Source organism: Myodes glareolus, chromosome 18 (assembly GCF_982192425.1).
Source record: "Myodes glareolus chromosome 18, mMyoGla1.1, whole genome shotgun sequence".
Classification (NCBI taxonomy): Eukaryota; Metazoa; Chordata; class Mammalia; order Rodentia; family Cricetidae; genus Myodes; species Myodes glareolus.
In genome coordinates, this window is record NC_142043.1 from 70,149,798 (window position 1) to 70,173,687 (window position 23,890).

Genomic DNA, 23,890 nt, shown 5'->3' on the forward strand with positions numbered 1-23,890 from the left:
CAAAGGTGCCCTCTCCCCATCTGTCTCTGGGAATCCCGGTGCTGCCTCCAGTGGAGACTCAAGGATTTACAGGCTAAGTCTACTTTAGATTTATGTTTATTTAAAAAAAAAACATAACATGATCTAGGGACTGAAGAGATGGCTCAGGGTTGAGAGCACTTGCTTTTCTTGCAGAGGACCCAGGTTCAGATCCCAGCATCCACATGATGGCTCATAACCGTCCTTAACTCCTGTTCCATGACATCCAATGCCCCTGTGGACACCCTGCAGATTCATGGTGCAAACACTACTAGCAAGAAAACACTCATAGATGCAAAATTCATAAATTAAAATAAAAAGATTGTGGGAACACCAGAAATGGAAATTCCTTCATCCCCTGCTCCAGGTTCCGGCCTCTGCAGTTTCCAATTCTAATTTTGTGACTTTGAGTCAGGGGCTCCAGGAGCCTTAGCAGAGATGTCTGATGACCAAGAAGGTGATCATCTCTGTGATGATTCTGCTGTCTTCGTCTTGTGAGAAATGATGGTTTCTAGTGCCAACCACAGCAAACACACCAATAAGTATATAATGAATGAATAAAGAATACATATAAAATATAAGATCACATGTCAAAGACAGAAGGAAGATGAGGGGAGAAGAGGGGGTCTTTCTGATGGGAAAGCTCAGGTGTCTGTGACCTCAGTGTGAGGGGTCCTGTGGCTGCACTTGACATGACCTGTCTTTCCTGATTTGTCTGCATCAGTATAGAATGTAGGGGCTCCAGGAATTGGGTCCAATTTGCTCTTTTTATAAACTGAAGTCTCCTGCTTTGGGGATATTTGTTGTTAATCCCTCCCAAAGCAATTGCTGCAAGCTCTTTGCCAGGGTTCTGCCAATACTGAGGCAATTTCACCATTAGTAAAAGGTACCAGATTGTCAGCTGGACCTATTCCTGCTAATTGATGGAGTCCCATTTTTCCTTTCAGAATCAATTCGGAAACCTTGTCTATATAGGTCCTTATTTCTTTTTCTTGTTTTTATTTGTTTGTTTGTTTGTTGTTGTTGTTTTTGATTTTTGGTTTTTTGACACAGGGTTTCTATGTAGTTTTGGAGCATGTCCTGGAACTAGCTTTTGTAGACCAGGCTGGCCTCAAGCTCACAGAGATCTGCCTGCCTCTGCCTCCTGAGGGCTGGAACTAAAGGTGTGCATCACCACCACCTGGCCATAGGTCTTTATTTCTTTACTCTGTGTGCTAAAAATATCCACTCTAAATTATTATCTTTTCTCTGCTTAAGAATTCCTTTATAGCCAGGCAGTGGTGGTGCAGGCCTTTAATCCCAGCATTGGGAGGCAGAGGCAGGTGGATCTTGGTGAGTTCAAGACTACAGAGTGAGTGCCAGGACAGGTTCCAAAGCTACACAGAGAAACCCTGTCCTGAAAACAAAAAATACCAGCAGAGAGAGAGAGAGAGAGAGAGAGAGAGAGAGAGAGAGAGAGAGAATTTCCTTATAAAAGTGAGTAAAAAGTAGAATGACTGGGATAAACCAAGCTCTGGATCCAGGGGATCCACATGTGCATCCTGTGATCCTTTTTCTACCAAAGCCAATTCTCTCTCAGCCTCAGGTGATAATTTTTTGTATTACTTAAGACCTTATCGCCTTATAAGATTTGAAATAAATTACTTATCTCTTGTATAATTGATCCAATTATGGGCTGTTGCCAGTTAATATCTCCAGCAACTTCTGAAGATCATTAAGGGTTTGTAATTTGTCTCTCCTGATTTGTACTTTCTGTGGTTGAATTTTCTGTAAACCTATCTTTTATCCTAGACAATTGATAGACTCTCTTCTTTGTACTTTTTCAGGAGCAATTTGTAATCTCTAGAAAGGCAAAATTCTCTTTACTTCATCAAACATTTTTTCTAAGGAATCTGCATTTGAAACATCCAGTAAGATATCATTCATATAGTGATAATTTTTAGATTGAGGAAACTGTTTATGATTTAGTTCTCATGGCTGTTGTACAAAATATTGACACAAGGTGGGGCTGTTTAACATTCCTTGTGGAAGAATTTTCCGCTGATACCTTTCAATAGATTATTATAATAAGCAGGAACCAGGAAGGCAAATTTTTCTCCATCCTGTTCTTGTAAATATATAGCAAAAGAGAAAAAAAGGCAGTCTTTTAAATCAATCACTCTAATAGACAATTGATGTGGGATTCCCCTCTGTATGCTATGATTACCATTAATGAACAAAGAAACTGCTTTGGACCTATAGCAGGGCAGAACTTAGCTAGGTGGGGAAAACTATACTGAGGGCTAGGAGAAAGGAGGGCAGAGTCAAGGAGAAGCCATGGAGTCACCACTGGAGACAGATGCAGACAGATGCACTGAAACTTTGCTGGTAGGCCACAACCTCATGATGATGAACAGATTAATGGAGATGGGTTAAATTAAACATCCCAGATTCCTTGGATAAGGATGTTAGGGGCTGAGGTGACTCTTCCAACCAAACAAAAGGCATGCACCACCCAGCCTCTATGGCTAACTAGTGTGGCTGCTGGAATTAAAGGTGGGCACCACCACTGCCTGGCCTGTATGGCTAACTAACATGGCTGTTTTACATTCTGTTCTTCAGATAATCTTTATTTATTAAAATACAAATGAAATATCAATATACTTCCCTTTTGTGTAAAATAAAAAAGGCTGTAACTAATACAAGAAAAACTATAGAAATAAGTACAATAACTATATACAATATATACAGGCAATAAACACATCAACAATACCTAGTCCATTTGCATTTGACAAATTCATAGAAAATACTTCATCTATCTTGTGAGTCAAATGTCTTGTACCTAAATTACTTTCCAAGGTAACTTGCTATCTGCATCTGGTGTACAAGGAAAACTATAACTGTCCAGCCTTCAACTCCCCCAGAGACCCAAGGAGGAAATAAAATTAACTGATAATCAGGAAGTACAAACAAGTGACTTCCAAAAATATAAGAAATGACAGAAACATCTGACTGCCTGGACTGTCACCCTGAGTTCCTCTGAAACATTCGGGCATCCATCTTCGGCCTACAGGCCTAGCATATCCGACAGACTTTTCTGTGAAGCAGGAAATTCTGAAGGGCTGTTCCTCCTTGTCTTGACAATGTTTGTCGGTCATTCTCTTTTGTGTCCTTCTTGTCTAATTAGGACAGCACACTGTCAGCATTCTAGTCAGGAACATTTTCATGCCCAGTGGCTTACTTTTGCCACAAAGGAAGTAAACTTCATGTGGAGTCCTGTTGAGGCCTCTTATCTTCTCTGAAGTGGATTGGTGCTGCCAGGAGCAGAATTTTCTCATTGTCCAAAAAACAAACAAACAAACAAACAAAAAAACCCCAATGCTATTAAAACATCATAAATCACCATAAATGCCACCATACTCTGTAGCTCTCTGAAGTGTTTGAAGATGATCTGTCTTTCTAAAATGTATCTTTGTTTGACCTTGAAAATATAACTAACATGACTACAAGTTTGATTAAAATAGCTGATTAATTACTAACTGGCATTTCCTTATCATCCTAAACAGTTGGTAATAATAATTCTCAAGGACTAGAAATTTGCATTATAGGGCTGGAGAGATGGCTCAGAGGTTAAGGGTACTGCCTGCTCTTCCAAAGGTCCTGAGTTCAATTCCCAGCAACCACACGGTGTCTCACAACCATCTGTAATGAGATCTGGTGCCCTCTTCTTGTCTACAGGCATACACACAGACAGAATACTGTACACATAGTAAATAAATAAAATTTTAAAAAAAGAAATTTGCATTACATAGTTAAATGAGTTGTGTAGGTGCAATACTTTGAACAAGAATAGAAATCTATGTACAGTATGTTCTCAGAAAATTAATTTCAAAATTTTATCAATATACAAAATTTGTATAAAATATACAAAAGTTCAGTCCACTGCAAAACATTTAAAACTAGTAGTTTATTTTTAAAATCAGATTCACAAATCTACCTTTTATCTTATCATATATACGAATCTTCCTTTTTTTCTTTTCAGAGTAAAGTCAATAATCCTCCCTTTTAACCTATCATATCTATTTCCCCTTTTTCTTTTCAAAACAAGAACTCTGTATCTAATCTCCTTTGTTCAACTTTTCTCCTGGCCATAACTGATAACAACTGGTAACCAATCCCCCTAAACAATGACAAATATTCATAAACCATGGAAAGGCCAAAAACTACGCCACCTTTAGGGAATATGGGCATTGTATTCTTAAATTTACTTCCTTTTGTCTGGGTGGTGACAGTATCTTTAAGGGATTGTGGGGGGGAAATTGAGTTACTTGTGAAGTCCTGGGGGAGAGGCAGCTGTATCATTTGTTGTTCAGTCTCTGCATACTGGGAAAGCGCAGGGCTTGTCTCAAGTCCTGGCTAGAATAGTCTGTTAGACTGGATCATCTCAGCTAGACACCTTGAAATTGTTCTGAGCAGTTTAAAGTCCAAAACTGATCTTTCAGTGGTGTTTCTCAGCTTAGTGGTATTTTTATAGTCCTGGAGGAATCATTGTCATGGGGCCCCATTCTCTTTATGAAGACTTCAAAGATCACTGTTAGTCCTGCTCGTGGTTCATTTCAGTGTCGGGGTCCAACCCCAACATTTGTTGTCTCTCGTTGGACCAGCGTGGGGGCACGGGAATAATTGAGACACAGTTCACACAGCAATATGAGAAGGGAGTCTCAGGGTCTATCCAAATCCTGAAGATCACCAGCATTTTATTCTCAAAACAGCTTTTTATCCCAAGGTGAACTGAGTGGGATTTCTTTAACATTCTGTTCAGGGGGTAGCAGGACTGAAGTCAGGTCCTCAGCTCTGTCACTAGCTCGGATTAGCACCTCTTCCCAGGCGAGCTCCACACTGACAAAGAAAGGAACAGAACAACATCAGCACATCCTGACCCAGGCGGCAGCCAGTCTGTAAGTGTCCTGTGACCACCTCAGGTGCGAGGGGCGGCTTGAAAGCCTGGCCGCCAATACAGTGCAGAAATATGTGACCTGTATAATATTGCCCCACACTTCAGGAAACTCAGAGAGACTCAAACCTGAAATGATGTACAGGAAGGTATATGAGATAATCTTCTAGAATTAATTAGTACTCTATATAACCATTAATATCATGATGAAAAGTTTAATAAATATATTAAACATAAAATTTATACCTCTAGAGAAGTTGTTAAAGAGTCAATATAAAGCCAAAGGATTATGAGATCAGTGGCAATAAAATGTCCATACATTTTTCCCCTCCTTTCCCTTATCAGGTGGTTCTTCTCATATGAGACAGAGATTTTGAATTTCAATTTAATAAGCATGCTTCAGTTAGAGAAGGAGAGCCACACTCCAATGCAAAGCCAGCTTTCATCTTTAACTGAACTGGGACTACAAAAAAAAAAGAGCATTTTCATTATATATCTGCAGAAAACAGCAGAAACAAACATTTCAGAACATTTACAAAATTTTACCTGGTTGGGAATGTGATATACCAGCTGCCAATTTACTCTGTTTCTTGGGACATTTTTTTCTGGATGATTCACCCTTTTTCTTCAGGTGTCTCATTTGTCCATGGTTTTCAGATTCTTCTGCTTGATACCTTTATTCTACTGAAAAGACAGAAACAAAACCCTTCCCCAACCCTAATTTTGGGGAAATTCTTATTTGGCAATTTATATCTGTTCAAATGAAAAACATTTGTTATTTTTATAAGTTAGTTCAGATTAAAGAGCCAAGTTGCTTGATGAACTATCATCTCTTCTAAGTAAGAGGTGTCACTTGTTCAAATCAAATCCTTATCAATTTTGATAGTATCCATAGCTTTTCTTCTCCTGTGGAAACAAAAGCAAAACTCCTTCCCCAAAATAACACATGTCCTGGTTTCCATTCTGAAGTCAGCATGTCTTTAAAGTATATCATCTGATTTAATTCTGTAGGTTTTTCTACTATCCAATCTCTCACCGCAGCTGTTGTTCCTCTCATTAACATTTATAAAATTCACAGTTAATAAAATATTATGCAATCTATTTCTTAGAGTATTTATCATCCCTTTATGTTTATTTGACATATCATTTAGAGTTTGATTTGACCATTCTATAATGGCCTGTTGGATTGTGTGATATACCTGTAATATGCTTTATATTAAAATAAATCAAAAAACTGTTTCATCTCATTAGAGACTTATGCAGGAGCATTGTCTGTCTTCACTTGTGCAGGTAAGCCGTGATGGCCACAGCTTCTAGCAACTGTGTGATTACCAAAGCACTTTTTCTGAACTCAAAACAGTTGTCCATGGAAAACCTGAATAGGTATCAATGGTGCAATGCACAGATTTTAGTTTTCCAAATACTAAAAAAATGAAACACATCCATCTGCCAGATTTCATTCCTCTGAGCACCCTTTGGGTTACTTCCTGCAGGTGGCGCTAATTGGTTTATAAAGAACAAGTAGGACATTCCCTTAAAATGTCCTTGGCTTGTTGCCACAAAATGGAAAAGTCTTTTTTTAAACCTTTGCTATTGACATGACACTTTTTATGAAATGCTGAGGCCTCCAGCTCATTTCCAATAAATAACTGACTGATTTCTGCATTACCTTGTGTTCAAGAACATAGTAGATCCATATGAAATCAACTGTGTGTTACATATAGGGGATAATTCCTAATCATGATATATCATGTAACTGAATAAATAATAAAGTCAATTCAGTATTATCTGGTATAGATTTAGCAGTTTCAGAATGTAAAAGTTTGCCAAAATACTTGCTTTATGCTTTCTCCTGAATTTTTTGTTCTCTCTTCTATAGCTATTCTATTATTCAGAGCAGTATGGTTTCTTACAATAGGCATTAAGTTCTTTAACTGCTCTGGGAAGGTGTTTCCTCTACAATGGCAGGAAATGACTGAACCAGATATAGCATAAGGGCCTTCAAGAGGCCCCTCACGGAGTTTCCCAAAGGCAAAGGGTTACCTTTAATAACTCATGTTGACTTACACCCATTAGTCCAATGCCTGCATTTGCCACACCTTCTGTATAACCCAGAAGGAAGGGGCATTCTGAATGGATTATGCTTAGAAAAAAACATTGCTTTTAGGAACTTCCTGTTTACACTCCCTTTTAAGGTGACCTTTGCCACAATCAAAACACTTGACATTTCAATTTTTCTTCAAACTTCTGGAAATGAACTCTGCTATCCAAATATCATCATGGTCATAAGATTCAATTAATTAATTGTATCTTGGATCCATTTTCCAAAGGTGCTGACCTTGCCTTTGATGATCTGATTATTCTTTTGCATTGAGAATTAACATTTTCAAAAGTCAAAGATTCAATTATTACTTGTCTAGCTTCTGAATTTGGTATCAGTCTATTTACTGCTGAAATCAATCTTTGTAAGAAATCTATAAAGGCTTCATTTGGGCTTTGTATAACTTTAGTAAATGACTCAATTTTTTCTCCCATTTCTCCCATTGTTGACTAAATAGCCCTGTGCTCTCAGCCCCTGACTGTCACACTCTAGATGTGTAGGAGGGAGATATGAAGCTGATTGAGCTCTTTTTTAAAACTTTATTCTTAAACTTTTGTTTTTATGAGGTGAATTTTGGTTTTTGAATATTAGTACACAGGTGTGCCGGGCATTGGATCACCTGGGACTGGAGTCACAGACGCTTGCCAGCCACCATGAGGGTGCTGGGAACTGAACCCAGATCTTCTGCAACAGCAATAAGTCCTCTTAACTGCAGAGTCATCTCTCTATTCCAATTGGAGCTTTTACAGAAGGAACCCATAGCCTTGTAGATAGAAGTTGCTGCCCCCACCCAGTCCCACAGCCATTCAGTCCCAAAGAAACACACAGAGACTTACATTAACTACAAGTTGCTTGGCCTTTTAGCTCAGGCTTATTTGTCAGCTGTTACAACTTAAATTAACCCATAATTCTTTTTTTTATTTGAAATTCTTTTTTTTCCTTATTTATTTATTTCCACTTCCTCCCCTCCTCCCAATACCCTCCCGTTCCCGCTCCCGCTCCCCCCACTCCCTCTCCTCTTTCCTCCCCATTCCCAAGAGCAGTCAGGGTTTCCTGCCCTGTGGGAAATCCAAGTTCCTCCCCCCTCCCTCCAGGTCCAGGAAGGTGAGCATCCAAACAGACCAGGATCCCAAAAAGCCAGTTCATGCAAATGAATCAAGACCCAGTGCCATTGTCAATGGCTTCTCAGTCAGCCCCCATTTCAGCCACATTCAGAGAATCCGGTTTGATCACATGCTCGTTCAGTCCCAGTCCAGTTGGCCTTGGTGAGCTCTCATTAGATCAGTCACCTTGTATCAGTGGGTGAACGCACCCTTCGCAGTCCTGACTTCCTATTTCATGTTTTCCTTCCTTCTGCTCTTCATTTGGACCTTGGGGGCTCAGTCCAGTGCTCCAATGGGGGTCTCCATCTCTATCTCCATCCATCGTCGGATGAAGGTTCCCTCTGGTTCTGCTTTCGTTGCTCATGATCTCCCTCCCTCTGCTTCTTATTTGTACCTAGGGAGTTAAGTCCAGTGTTCCAATATGTGTCTCTGTCTCTATCTCCATCCTTCGCCATATGAAGGTTCTGTGGTGACATGCAAAATATTCATCAGTATGTTAACCCATAATTCTTAACTGTGCTTAGCCATGTGGCTTGGTACCTTTCCTCCGTAAGGCCTTCTCATCTTCCTCTGAGTCTGGCTAGTGACTAACTCTGCTTTTCCTTTTCCCAGAATTCTCCTAGTCTGGTTGCCCCACCTATATTTCCTGCCTGGCTACTGGCCAATCTGCATTTTTCAGCAGTTTATTAAAGCAATGTGAGTGACAATTTTTTACAGTGTACGAGAGCGTCATCCCGCAGCAGACTGGATCACAGCAAGATGACTCACAGTGGAGAGACAATCTAGATGCAAAGAGACAGCGTTAGTGCAGAGCTCTGGAGTGAGGGGTGCTGGGCACTGCTGGGGTGAGACCTGAGGGGGGAGGCAGAGGACTGAGCAGGAGGAGACAGAAGCAAAGGGGGAGATCCTAGTGCAGTGGGGTCCTCCTGTTTGAGGGTGTTTGTCTACAGATCACAGTGGACACATCTGCAGAACCCTGCAGGACACCTTACATCCCACACTGAATACTGTGGGGGTTTGAATGAGATTGTCCACACAGGTTCAGAGGTTTGGATACTTCAGGTTCAGCAGATGGAACTGTTTGGTAAGGATCAGGAGGTGTAGCCTTGTTGGAGGAGGTGTGTCACTGGGGCCGGGCATGGAGGTTTTAAAGACTCCCACTATTCCCAGTGTCTCTGACAGTTGCCTATGAATTGAGATGTGAGCTCTCAGCTGTTCCTGCCACCACATCTTCCTCTGCCATCATGGACTCATGAAAACTTAACCAAATTAAACAACTCCCTTTTATAATTTGCTGGGGTTATGATGTCATATCATAGCCATAGAAAAGTAACTGAAGTTGGGTGAGGCGACAAGCCCTTAAACCCAGCACTCAGGAGGCAAAGGCAGAAGGATATCTCTGCCTTCAGGACAAGCCTGGTCTACATAGTAAGAACCAAGACAACCAGAGCTGTGGATACAGAGCATGCACACCAGTGTGGGTAGAATTTCTTCCCCACCAGCCATCTCCCAAATAGCCACACAGAGACTTAATAGTAATTATTAATTCTCATTCACTAGCTTAGGATTGTTTCTAACTAGCTCTGTAACTTAAATCCATCCACATGTCTTACCTACGCTCTACCCTGTAGCTTAATCCACCCACGTCTTACCTATGCTCAATCGTGTAGCGTGGCTCTTCCTCCACACACCATATTCACCTTGCTTCCCTCTGCTTCTCTTCGCAACTCTGCCATGATTTTCACAGCATTCTCTCCACCCTGAAAATCTTGCCTATCTGTTGGCCTTTCAGCTTCTTATTAAACCAATCCAAGTGACATTTCTTCACAGTGTACAAAATGATTATTCCACGACACACCATGAGAGACCCACAGGCCAGACTCATTTCATCCTCTCCTCACCCTGCCTCTTCTATCTCTCCAATATTCAGACCCTGGATCTTCTAGGAGAAAAGTCACTTCCAGGAATACAGTGGCAACAACAAGCTGGTTGGGATACAGTGCAGAGATGCTTCTCTTTACGGTAGAGGTGCTGGCCTGAAAGCACCACACAGACTCCCACAGAGACCAGGCTCCTGTGTTCACCTGCAGTGGGCAGCTTACACTGCCAAGCCTGATGCTCGGGAATCTCACCAGTAAATAGAGACTTTGTCTCTTCACTCAGGATCGTGTCTTCACAGCCTGGTGCTTACACTCAGACTCCTAGTGTTTCTCCCCAGATGATCATCTGTGGCTCCAGGTGCTTGGGTTTTACACAGATCTCAATTCCACAGTCCTGAGATTGTCCATGTGGACCTGGGTCATTGTCTCAGCACAGTGAACCCCTTCTCCATGGGAAAAGACCCCTGTGTAGCTAAATACATCAGGACACTGACCCTGTCTACACTCCATGTTTCCCTGTGTGCACACACTTCCATGGTGCAGTTGCTTTAGTGAACAAACCACAGTCAGAGAGGAACTGGAACTACTAATAAAGAGAATAATGATGACCCTGTGGTAGAAATTACATAACCTATGACTCTCTCTCTCTCTCTCTCTCTCTCTCCCTCCCTCCCTCCCTCCCTCCCTCCCTCCCTCCCTCCCTCCCTCTCTCTCTCTCTCTCTCTCTCTCTCTCTCTCTCTCTCTCTCTCCCTGACCTTCACTCTCACGTTATGAGCTGATGAGATGAGGGAGATGATTGTCACAGATTGTGGGACACTGGATCTGACAACAGTTGGCTTCTTAGTTCCTCAGGCCTGTGCAGTGTGAACACTGGACAGAGGGTGATTCTCATGGCAGGGTACACACTGGGGATTCTAGGTCTCCACATTTGTTCAGTGATGTGAAGAAAAATTAAATTTATAATTTTTTTCTGTTGATTTTGAGTGGATATCTTCTAATCTCAGACACACATAACTGAAGTAGGAAGTGAAAGCAGACATAAACAGGGGCTCCTTCCTGCACAGACACATATGACACAGTGTGTCAAAAATGCTTGACCAAAGCTGTAAAAACCCCAGTCACCTCCCCATGCAGGTGTCCACAGCAGCCCCTCGCACTGTTTCCGTGAACATTCATTTTGAGTGCTGTGTGTATTTTACCTGGAAACTTCATGATCTCAGGTTTCATCCTGACCAAGCAGAGGTGCAGTTGGCCTTAGGCGGCTCAGAGACACCATGACACACAGTACTCCGTTTGCAGCACAGGATTCAGGCAAAGTCTTAGTCCCAGGAGGGTGAGGTCTGGGTGGGGAAGCCCAGGGCTGGGGATTCCCCAGGTCCCCAGGTTCACTTCCCCAACTCCTAACCGGTGTCAGGTTCTCCTGCCCAGAAACTGATGACAACTTGGGGGGTTCTGACTCCCATTGGGTGGCGACATCCCGGAGAACCAACCAGCATCGCCGAGGTCACCGATTATAAAGTCCAAGCAGACCGCGGAACTCAGACTCGCCCCAGGTCTGAGATGGGGTGATGGAGCCATGCACACTGCTGCTCCTGTTGCTGGCAGCCGCCCTAACCCCGACCCAGACCCGTTGGGGTGAGTGCGGGGTCGGGAGGGAAACGGGCTCTGCGGGGAGGGCGGGAGCGGCACCGGGGAAGCCGCGTCCCCTAGTGGCCCAGCCGGACCCTCTCGCCGCTTCTCCACCCGCGTCCCGAGCCCCGCGCCCTGCTCCCCTCCCGACCCGCGCTCCTGCCCGGGGTCCCAGGAGGAGGTCGGGGTCTCACCGCGCGCTGCCCCCAGGCTCTCACTCGCTGCGGTATTTCTCCACCATCGTGTCCCGACCCGGCCTCGGGGAGCCCCGGTTCATCTCTGTCGGCTACGTGGACGACACGCAGTTCGTGCGCTATGACAGCGACGCGGAGACTCCAGGAGAGGAGCCACGGGCGTCGTGGGTCGAACAGGAGGGTCCGGGGTATTGGGAGAGGCAAACACGGAAAGTCAAGGCCTGGGAGCAGATTTTCCGAGTGGGTCTGAGGACCCTGCTCGACTACTACAACCAGAGCGAGGGCGGTGAGTGACCGCGGTCAAAGGCGACGAAACCTTCACGTTCCTAAGTTAGGGCGTGAGTCTCCCCGGGTAACAGGTCGGAGGTTCGGGAGGAGAGCCACGGACCAGGACTTGTTTCCTTTCCGTTTGGAGGAGTTCACACATGGGTGGCTCGGGAAGGGGTGGTGGCTTGGTGGGGGGGAGCGGATGAAGGGGCCGGGACAGGAGGGCTGAGCTGACCGCGGAGTCCCCGCAGGCTCTCACACCTACCAGGGGATGTATGGCTGTGAGGTGGGGTCGGACAGGCGCCTCCTCCGCGGGTACAGTCAGTACGCCTATGAGGGCCGGGATTACATCGCCCTGAACGATGACCTGACGACATGGACCGCGGAGGATACTGCTGCGCAGATCACCCGGCGAAAGTGGGAGCAGGCTGGTGCTGCAGAGATCTACAGAACATACCTGGAGAACACATGCGTGGGGTCTCTGAGCAGACACTTGGAGAACGGGAAGGACACTCTGCTGCGCACAGGTACGGGGCGGGGGTGGGGGGTGGGGCGCTGGCAACTCCTCCCTCTGTCCTCTGGGCTGAGTCCTGAGGAAGAGGAAACCCTCAGCTGGGGTCACGCCCCTGTCTCTGAGGGCAGACAGAGTCCTGGGTCTCCTGATCCAGCATGGCAGGGACTGCACTGACCTCCCAGGGCTCAGCCTTCTCCCTGGACAGTTCCACATCTGTCTCAGGAGGGAGGAGAGAGGATCCCGACATCACCAACAGTGGCTCCTTCAGTCTGCAGCCTCTGTCAGCCAAGGCCTTTCCCAGACCGGGTTCTCTGCCCACACCCAGTGTCTGTGGACACTGAGTCCTGTCATCTGAGTGTGTCAGCACTTACACACCAGGACCAGAGTCTACTTTACCTAAAGGGAGGCATGGTAAATCGTTGGGAAGTTATCTTTTCTTTTTTTCTTTCTTTCATTCTTGCTATGTTTTGTTTTGTTGAGGTTGTGATATTGTTTTTGGTGAGCTTTTCTTCCTCACTGGGGTGATATTGCTTCTTTCCTTCCCCTTGTACTATCATTGCTACCAAACTCCATAGATGTCATGGGGGACTGCTACTCTGGATAACTGGACAAGTCAGCATTCCCTTTAAACGAGAAAGATTCCTGTGAGCTTAGTCTATTTTCTGTGAGAAATAACATCCAGAGACCCCTGCTCTCCTTCAGCCCCAATAAGTCACAGTGTCGCCCTAGTGAATTAGGAATTGAACTTCCTCAGAGACAGGGTCTTTTGCAACTCCAGGACTGGAGTGATAGGGAAGATCCACACTCCCTGTGAGCACCTCTGTGTCCCAGTGACAGCTGCACTGGGCTCCACAGCACACTTCAGGGATCCTGGGTGACAATACCTGGTGCCTTGTCTCCCCAGAGGCAGGACATGTAGAGTCATTTTCTCCAGCTGAGTGTCAGAGTTTCACCACATTTCTGCTGCTCACTTTGGTGATAGCTGTTCACTTAGATGGTTAATTTCTTTCCAGTTAATGCTGGAAAGAAAGATGGCCACAGTGTTTGTGCCTCAGTTTTGGCAGCAGGAGTTGGTGGCAACATTCATGGGGCCCATGCCCCTAATTTCTTATTTTGATATGAATGTAATCACATATATAATTCAATTATTTTCCATTCCTTCATTCATCATTCCTTTTGGGTCACATGAATTTCATCATAGCTTCTGGGTCCCCCAGGAAAATATCCATTTCTGTGATGAGGGGGAACAACTCTACCTGCAGGTCACTAGTGTGATGACAGAAGTGTTCAAACTGTCACATAGTTCAGTGTCATTATTGATTTAATGTTGTCTTTGCAGATTTCACTTTATCTTGTAAGTTGTAGGATTTCTTAAATCTTTGTGGGATCTTCCACACAGATCCCCCAAAGGCACATGTGACCTGGCATCCTGGATCTAACAGTGACGTCACCCTGAGGTGCTGGGCCCTGGGCTTCTACCCTGCTTTCATCACCCTGACCTGGCAGAGGGAGGAGGAGGAACAGACTCAGGACATGGAGCTGGTGGAGACCAGACCTTCTGGAGATGGAACCTTCCAGAAGTGGGCATCACTGGTGGTGCCTTCTGGGGAGGAGCACAAATACACATGCCATGTGGACCATGAGGGGCTGGCTGAGCCCCTCACCCTGAGATGGGGTAAGGAGGGAGTGGGTGCAGAGCTGTGGTCAGAGAAAGCTGGAGCCTTTTGCAGACCCTGAGCAGGGTCAGGACTGAGAGCTGGGTCACGGCCCTCACCTTCACTTCCTGTCCTTCTCTTCCCAGAGCCTCCTCAGTCCATGGTCCCCATCATGGCAGTCATTGCTGGTCTGGTTCTCCTTGGAGCTGTGATCATTGGAGCTGTGGTGGTTGTTGTGATGAAGAGGAGGAGAAACACAGGTAGGAAAGGGCAGGGTCTGAGTTCTCTCTCAGCCCCTTTTAGAAGTGTCTCTGCCTCATTAATGGGAAACACATCCACACCCCTCATTGCTCCTGTCTCTAAGCTGGGTCTGATGTCAGTTCTGGAAACTTCCTAGGGTTGGGATCTTCCCTGGTCTCTCATAGTTTTTATTCTCACAGGTAGAAAAGGAGGAAACTATGCTCCAGCTCCAGGTAAGTATGGAATGCAGGATTGTCCCTGAAGCCTATGGAGTGAAGCTACAGTTTTGGGTAAGCTCTGGCAACACATAATAGCTCCTCCAGCAAAATCTTCTAGGGGCTCTGTTAGTGTAGGAGGTCCTTCTGTCAATGTGTTGCTCTCATTGGTGGAATGAAGAAACTGCCTTGGCCTTTTGATAAGGAAGAACTTAGGTAGGCGTGGAAAAGAGAACTGAATGCTGGAAGAAGGGCAGTGTGGCAGACACCATGAAGCTCCTGCCTGAGACTGACACTGGTTAGAATATTTCCCGGTAAGCCACGACCTCGTGGTGATACAAAGATTATTAGAGATGGGTTAAATCAAGATGTGAGAGTTAGCCAATAAGAGGCTAGAGCTAGTGATCAGACAGTAATTTAATGAATACAGTTTCTTTGTTGTTATTTTGGATGTGAGCTAGTCAGGTGGTGGGCTGCAGCCCATTTCCCCTACTACAGATTGGTGCCCAACATGATGGACCAAATCCACTTAAAAACCTGAGAGAGCATAATTCTAGACACACAGAAAAAACAGACATTTTGCTGTTTGCTGGGACATGCTGCAAAGAGATTTTCCTGACTCAGCAATAGCAACATAAAAAAGCCACACTATTTTAAAACAAAGCTTCCTGGGCTCTGCCGCCAGTACAAACTCTAGCTATGGAACATTTGTGGGCCTGGATGTTTGTGTGCCCACTCAGAGTTGGAAGTAAAGTAGCTGAGACCATGCTCGTGACTTGGCTCTTCCTGCCTGGGTAGGCAGCAGGATCAGCTCTACTAGAAAGTAGCAGTTTTGAAATACCAGTTTCTGAGCAGCGCCGCCAGCATGACCTCATTTGGATGGGGTTTGTGAGCAGATTGCTGCAGCTTGCTTGATGGGAATATGAACTAGCTTTGTGCCTGAAAGTGGGGCAATGTGCTTGGCTCTCAGAGGTGCAAGCAGCTCCACAATGTTGGACTGGACGGGGCAAGCCCGCAGTACCTGTATTTGACCTAGGATTGTCATAGCTTGGATTCTTAAGAGCTTAGCATTTTAAAAGTGCAAAGCAAAAATATTCCTGGACAGTAAAGAATTATAGATTCACAATAGGATAGATTCAGACATAAACGACCTCTAAATGGGTCACAGTGTTGAATAAATGCACATAGGCTTGGGAGAAAGAAGATAAAGAGTATACAGAGTCATAAAATAAAGCTAATGCTTTTTAAAAAGGGGGGGTAAAGTCTTTAAAGAGACAGAGTACAGATAGTCATAGATTAAAATAAGTTAAAAAAGCCATGTAAAAATGGAAAATTCACAGAAAGTCTGGATTCTCTATATTATTGTGTATTCTTTGAATTTTTTGACTGTAAAAAAGTTGCGTACAGAGACACATCTCATTGTGTGGGCTGCTAAGCTAAACCAGCATGTAATTATTAGAATTTGGGTCTAAAGATATGATGCTTTGGAAAAGAGGTTCTTCTTTTGTTTTCACCGAGGAAGAGACCCTGTGAATTGCTTCTAGACCAATATTGGTGTGGGAGAATTATCTGTATTCTGTCAATCATGTATTTTAATAAAGCGCTGATTGGCCAGGCAGGAAGTATAGGCGGGTCAACCAGACAGGAAGTAGAGGCGGGGCAATGAGAATAGGAGAAGGCTAGGGAGGAGGAAGCTCCCTCTGTCATTCCTGCCCAGACCACCAAAGAAACAACATGTGAGCTGACAGCTGAAAAAGGTACTGAGCCACATGGCTAACACAGACAAGAATTATAGGTTACCGTAAGATGTAAGAATTAGTTAACAAGAAGCCAGAGCTAATGGGCCAATCCGTTTATAACCTAACGTAGACTCCATGTGATTTTCTTTGGGACTTGCCGGCTGTGAGGTACTGGGCGAGACAGAAACTCCAACAAGCCAGCCCTCATGTTACACAATATGGTATGATAGACCACACCCTCCTGAAAGGTTGCCATAAACACCCTCAAAATTTCTTTGCCCAACTGCTGACTGAGATGAACCTAGCACACAGGATACACCATGAAAGACTGATTAACAGCGCCCCCATACAGCATGAAGCAGTTTGGAGAGAAATAACTATGTCCATATTCCCAACTATTGTTTATAAATGTTCTTTTATATTTAAAGGGGGACATGATATAGATATGGATAATTTGCATTGGTATGGATTTTGCTTTAGTGATATAAATTTGAAGTCAATCTTGTTATATGTATATTTCTGCTCTTGATTAAGGTATTGTGATTGTGTAGTTCTTTTAAAAATATAATGTATAATTAGGAAATAAAGGTTGTTAATGAATAATCATTGATAATAGTCAAGCTTGTAGTCATGTTAGATTTTCTAGATATATAGAGATATATTTCAGTTAGACATTCTTCATATCTTTCAAAGACTACAGAATATGGCATTTAAAATGTTTAAATAACTTAGGGCTTTTCATGACAATGAGACACGTCTGCTCCTGGCAGCACCAATCTACTTCAAGAGAAAGATGGGCATCAAAAAGGTTCCTTAAGGAGTTTGATAGTCATTTGGGCAAGAAACTTCACTTGCCTGGACTGTTGCATAAACTGGACACAAAGAACCAGCAGAGAGAGGACTGCTAAACTTGCTTAAAGGTGAGATGGTCTTTCGGGGTTCCTGCTTCATGAAAGAGTCTGCAAGATATTCTGCAGGATACAGAAGAAAGTGACTGAACTGTCTTTGAATTTTCCTGCTTCATAGAAAAGTCTGCTGGACACTATGAGCCTATAGGCTGAAGATGGATGCCTCAACTCCCAACAGTACAAAAGAACTTTGGGTGACTGTCCAGGCAGAAAGATGTCTCTGTCAATTCTAGAGTTTTGGAAGTTGCTTACTTCTTGTTTACTTAGGTAATATTATATCCTTCTGGAGTCTTTGATGGAGCTGAAGAATAGATAGTTATAGTTTTTCATTGTTATGATAAAAGATAAAATAGATCTAAATATTGTAACTGTAATTCTTGCTTGATACCTGTTATGTGTAATTTTACTATGTTAAAGCCTTTCTTTTTGTTTAAACAGAAAAGGGGAAATGGTGTAGGAGGTTCTTCTGTTTATGTGTTGTTTTCATTGGTATAATAAAGAGACTGCCTTGGCCTTCTGATAGGGAAGAACTTAGGTAGGCGTGGAAAAGAGAACTGAATGCTGGAAGAAGGGCAGTGTGGCAGACGCCATGAAGCTCCTGCCTGAGACTGTCACTGGTTAGAATATTTCCTGGTAAGCCACGACCTTGTGGTGATACACAGATTACTAGAGATGGGTTAAATCAAGATGTGAGAGTTAGCCAATAAGATGCTAGAGCTAATGGCCAGGCAGTAATTTAATGAATACAGTTTCTGTGTGGTTATTTCAGGGTTAAGTTAGCTGGGAGGTGGGATGCAGCCAGCTCCTCTTACAACAGTGTTTTTACCTTTCTATGAATACATATGTTTTTACACTAGGCAGCAACAGTGCTCATGGCTCTTATGTTTCTTTCCCAGAAAGTAAATGTAATACTCTGGGACCGGATCAAGGAAGGAGCAATATGGACATGATTTGACTTTAGGGACTCCCAGAATCACCTTTGAGTGAGTGGTGGGTTGTGGGGATGTTGTCTTCACAGTGATTGTTCATGACTCTTGTTCTGTAGCATGAAGACAGCTGCCTGGTGTGGATGGAGTGACAGACGATGTGTTCAGGTCTCTCCTGTGACATCCAGAGCCCCTCAGTTCACTCTCAGCAATAGTGTCTGATGTTCCCTGTGATCCTATGGGCTCAATGTGAAGAACTGAGGAGCCCAGCCCACCCTGCACACCAGGATCCCTGTCCATGCACTGCCCTGTTCCCTTCCACAGCCAACCTCCCTGTTCCCAGCACAGGGACATTTCTGATGTGGGATTCCCCTCTGTATGCTATGAATATGTTTTTATTACCATTGGTTAATAAAGAAACTGCTTTGGCCTATGGCAAGGCAGAATAGAGCCAGGCAAGAGAACTAAACTGAATGCAGGGAGATAGAAGGCAAAATCAGGCAGAAGCCATGTATCTGCCCAAGGAGAAAGATGCTGGAGCCTTAGTGGTAAGCTACAACCTCGTGGAGGTACATAGATTAATAGAAATGGGTTGATTTGAGATATAAGAGCTAGCTAGAAATATGCCTGAAAAATTGGCCAAACAGTGTTGTAATTAATCTAGTTTTGTGTGATTATTCGGGTCATGAAGATCGGGAATGGAAGAGCAGCCTCTGTTTACACATCTCCATCTTCACCTCCGTGCTGCCCTGAGCTGCAGCCCCTGACCTCCCCACTGAAAAGAATCCCAATGTGAACTTGATTGCTCACATCCTAGATCTCAGAGGTTGATTGGACACTAAATTAAATGATTGAAATACTTAGAGTCTGTGGAGGAAATAAATGACAACATGGAGAACCTCCCAGTATCTGTGTTCACAATGCTGTGTGCATCTGGTGGGACAGGATGAGGCTGTGGGAGCTGAGTGAGAACAGGGCTGGGCCCAGGTGGAGCTCAGTCTATTGTTGACCATGACATGGTCACTCCTCAGCTCTGTCACCTCCTGGCTACCTTCTCTTTATCATTTAAAACTATATGCTGGGATCTGTGATCACAGGGACACTGGGATGGTCAGAGCCTTGTCCTGTCCCCAGGACTATGAACAGCCAAGGCTGCTGTGACAGAGTGGCCTGGGCTCTGACCCGGCCATGGCTCTTCACCCAGTCTTCTCTGTATATTTCTTGTTTTTTTTTTTTTTTTTTTTTTTTTTTTTAGTTAGTATGGAGGACTAGGCCTGTTCTTGTTCTTGTTCTTGTCTCATTCTCCTTTGGGTCCCCGAGTGACAGCAGTAGGAGGTGTTTTCCTTCCTTGTTAACTCAAGGCCCCTGCACTCAGGAGACTGTGGTCTGAGAACATGATCTTTGGTCTCCTGAGCTCCTGCCTCCTTCCAGGCCGCTCTCTGGAGGTTCTCCCCTTCTTTCCCATCTTTCAGAATCTAACCCGGATTGTAGGATGGGCAGAGAGGAGGGATTCACAGGGTCTGTTGGGTCTGTGTTCTGTCCGATGCCTCCCCTCCCTCCCTGACTCTGGGAATCCTGGTATTGCCTCTACTGGAGATTCATGGATTTAGGGGAGACGTTTACTTTAGATTTATTTAAAAGATCTGATCCAGGGAATGAAGGGATGGCTCAGCTGGTGGATCGGCTGCTTTTGCCTCTTTGCCATCTTGTGGTTTAGGGTTCTCTGGGCGACTGCGTCGGTAATTGAAGTTGCAGCGATACTGACGATGTTGAGGTGGCTGCTGACCTTGGGTCTCGTCTCCTTGATGTTCCTTGTCCTCTTCATTGCCGTCCTCTCTAGGTTGTCTTTGGTGAGGAGGGCCCCTGTGAAATCGTGGTCTGTAACCCCATACATATTCTGTCTCACTGGTCCTCCTTGCTCTCCTGCACCCTGGCTGTCAGCTCCCTCCATCACTTCTTGCACACGAGGGTTGGAATACTGTGGTCGATGCCCATAGGGTCTCCGCAAATAGTAAGGTGGGAACCTCTGCCGGCCATAGGGCCGGCGTTGTTGGACTTGGCCTTCAGGAGCACTTTCCGATTCCTCGTTCTTTTCCCCACTCTCACTATTCTGTAATTCTGCTGGTAATTACGTGGAGGACCCCTACGACGTGGGTAGTATTTATAATGGTTATGGTCTGCTGCGTATTTACTGCCTTGAACTGAACTCCACCAGGGCCTGTAACATTTGCTGCCTCCGCACCCTTTTCTCCTTCAACAACATCAAACTGCAGTCTCTCCATCTCCTACACTGAGAAGGTACTTTCTGGGGTTATTCTTTATGGACATCTGGTGTACAAATATGTCTTCCTTGGTGTCGCTCCTGTTGATGAAACCGTATCCGTTCCTTACACTGAATCATTTTACTGTTTCCAAAACCTTCGTTGCGATGACTTTCTTGTCCCTGTTGGGCCGCTGCCCGTGGAGCCCGGCTTGGTGTCAGCGTGCGGCTTGGTGTCAGCGGGCGGCTGCTGGGTCTTGGTCTCGCTGCTCATGGTTGCGGTGGTGGTGACTGGAGCCTGCAAGGGCTGTGGCTCTCCCCTTCCCCCGGTGTGATGGTGACTAGGCCTGCAGCAGCGGTGGGGCTCTCACACTGACAGATTTTCATATGTTGAATCATCCTCGTATCTCTGGGATGAAGCCTACTTGGTCATTGTGGATGTTTTTTGTGGTGTGCTCTTAAATTCAGTTTGCCAGTATTTCATTGAGTATTTTTGCATCAATGTTCATGAGGGAAATTGGCCTGTAATTCTCTTTCTTTGTTGCATCTTTGTTTGATTTGTGTATCAGGGTAACTATACCCTCATTAAAAGATTTGGCAATATTCCTTCTGTTTCTGTTGTGTAGAACAACTTAAGGAGTATTGGTACAAACTCTTCTTTGAAATTCTGATAGAACTCTGAGTTGAAACCATCTGACCCTAAGCTTTTTTTGTTTGGGAGACTATTAATGACTGTTTCTATTTCCTTAAGGATTATAGGTCTGTTTAAATTGTTTGTCTGATCTTGATTTAATTTTGGTATGTGGCACCTATCAGGAAAGTTGCCCATTTCTTTTAGATTTTCCAGTTTTGTGGAGTACAGGATTTCAAAGTATGACCCAATGGTTCTCTGTATTTCCATGAATTCTGTTGTTGTCTCCCTTTTCATTCCTGATTTTATTGATTTGGATATTCTCTCTCTGCCTTTTGGCTAATTTGAATAAGAGTTTATCTATCTTGTTGATTTTCTCAAAGAACCAACTCTTTGTTTCCTTGGTTCTTTGTATTGTTTCTTTGTTTCAATTTTGTTGATTTCTGTCCTGAGTTTAATCACTTTCTGTCATCTGCTTCCCCTGGGTAAGAGTCCTTCTTCTTGTTCTGTAGCTTCCGGATGTGCAGTTAAGACTCTTGTGTGAGATTTCTCCATATTCTTCGTGTAGGCACTTAGTGCTATGAACTTTTCTCTTGGCACTGTTTTCATAGTGTCCCATAAGTTTGGGTATGCTGTAACTTCGTCTTATTTCTGTCTTTATTTGTTCCTTCACCCAGTGCTGGTTTGGTTGAGAGTTGTTCAGTTTCCATGAGTTTGTAGACTTTCTGTAGCCTGTGTTGTTGTTGAACTCTAACCCATACTGGTCTGATAAGATACAGGGGTTTTTTGTTTTGTTTTGTTTTTTCAAAATAGGATTTCTCTGTGTAGCTTTGGTTCCTGTTCTGGAAATCTCTCTGTACACCAGGGTGGCCTTGAACACACAGAGATCCACTTGGATCTGCCTCCCAATGCATGCACCACCACTGCCTGGCCATTTCAAATTTTTTTTTGTATCCATTAAGATTTGCTTTATTACCAAGTATACGGTCAATTTTAGAGACAGTTCCATGAGGTGCTGAGAAGGTATATTCTTTTGTGTTTTGGTGAAATGTTCTGTAGATGTCTATTAAGTCCATTTGAATCATAACATCTGTTAGTTCCTTGTTTCTCTGTTAATTTTCTGTCTGGCAGACCTGTCCATTGATGAGAGTACTGTACTGAAGTTTCCAACTATTAATGTGTGAGGTTTGAGGTGTGGTTTAAGCTTTAGTAATGTTTCTCTTATAAATGTGAGTGTCCTTGTATTTGGGGCATAGATGAATTGAGACTTCATCTTAATGGATTTTTCCTTTAATGAGTATCCTTATCTATCTCTTTTGATTAATTTTAGCTCTAACTCTATTTTGTTAGCTATTAGGATAGCTACACCGGCTTGCTTCTTAGGTCCATTTGATTGGAAAATCTTTCCCCAACCCTTTACTCTGAGGTAATGTCTGTCTTTGGAGTTGATGTGTGTTTCTTGTATACAGCAGAAAGATGAATCCTGTTTTCGTGTTCATTCTGTTAGCCTGTGTTTTTTTATTGTTGAATTGAGTCAATTGATATTAAGATATGTTATTGACCAGTGATTGCTAATTCCTGCTATTTTTTTGTTTTGGTGAGTGGTGATGACAGTGTGTTATGTGTTTCCTTTTTTTGGGGGGTTGATGTTTTAAAATCATCTATTGCTTGTGTTTTCAGGGATGTAACTGTGTCCCTTGGTTGGAATTTTCCTTCTAGTACTTTTTATAGAGATGAATTTGAGGATAGGTACTATTTAAATCTTGTTTTGTCATGAAATATCTTGTTTTCTCTGTCTAAGTTAATTGAAAGTTTTGCTGGCATCTGTGGTCCCTTGGTGTTTGTAAAACTTCTGTCCAGGAAAAGAAAAAAGTCTGTCCAGGAACTTCTGGCTTTTAGAGTATTCATTGAGAAGTCAGGTGTAATTCTGATAGATCTTCCTTAATGAATTACATGGCTTTTTTCCTTTGCAGCTCTTAAAAATTCTTTCTTTATTCTGTATGTTTAGTGTTTTAATTATTATGTGGCAAGAGGATTTCTTTTTTTGGGGGGGGGATCCAGACTACTTGGTGTTCTGTAAGCTTCTTGTGTCTTTATAGGAATGTCCCCTTTTAGTTTGGGAAAGTTTTCTTCTATGATTTTGTTAAATATGTTTCCTTTGCCTTTGAGCTGGGATTCTTCTCCTCTTCTATCCCTATTATTCTTAGGTTTGGTCTTTTCATGGTGTCCTAGATTTCCTGGAAGTATTTTGTTAGGAATTTATTGGACTTAGCATTTTCTTTGACTGATGTATCTATTTCCTCTCTGGTATCTTCAACTCCTGAGATTCTCTCTTCCGTTTCTTGTGTTCTCTTAGTGATGCTTGCATCTGTAGTTCCTGTTCACTTCCCCAGGTTTTCCATTTCCAGAATTCCCTTGGTTTTTGTTTTCTTAATTGCTTCTATTTCAGCTTTTACCTGTCTATTTTTTGTTTGTATTTGCTTTCTTTGCTTTCTTTAAGGGTTTTATTGATTTCTTCCAATTTTTTGTTTGTCTTTTTCTCAACTTCTTTAAGGGAATTTTTCATTTCCTCTTTAAGAGTCTGTAACACCTTTGTGAGGTAATTGTTAAGTTCATTTTCCTGTGTTTCAGCTGCATTTGAATGTTCGGGTTTTGCTGTTATAGGATCACTGGGTT

At 43.5% G+C, this 23,890-nt stretch overlaps 1 protein-coding gene and 2 pseudogenes across 3 annotated transcripts in view; 2 read left to right on the top strand and 1 right to left on the bottom strand.

Moving 5' to 3' along the window:
* Nucleotides 1–23,890, top strand: part of LOC125404690 (H-2 class I histocompatibility antigen, L-D alpha chain-like) — a 49,414-nt gene that overhangs the window by 4,818 nt on the left and 20,706 nt on the right. Inside the window, exon 8 of one of the 2 annotated variants that reach the window (XM_087898574.1) lies at nucleotides 18,443–18,982. The exons of the other annotated variant lie outside the window; for it this stretch is intronic. The gene's annotated coding sequence lies outside the window, so the exon portion shown is untranslated. Of the gene's footprint in view, nucleotides 1–18,442; nucleotides 18,983–23,890 lie in introns of those variants that run through there. 2 annotated transcript variants of the gene reach the window in all.
* On the top strand, nucleotides 11,545–18,982 carry LOC146889964 (H-2 class I histocompatibility antigen, Q10 alpha chain-like; annotated as a pseudogene). The gene is made up of 7 exons (XR_015735519.1): nucleotides 11,545–11,671; nucleotides 11,876–12,145; nucleotides 12,378–12,653; nucleotides 14,040–14,315; nucleotides 14,442–14,555; nucleotides 14,736–14,768; nucleotides 18,443–18,982. The product of XR_015735519.1 is annotated as an H-2 class I histocompatibility antigen, Q10 alpha chain-like (transcript).
* Nucleotides 19,958–20,857, bottom strand: LOC146889967 (Y-box-binding protein 1 pseudogene; annotated as a pseudogene).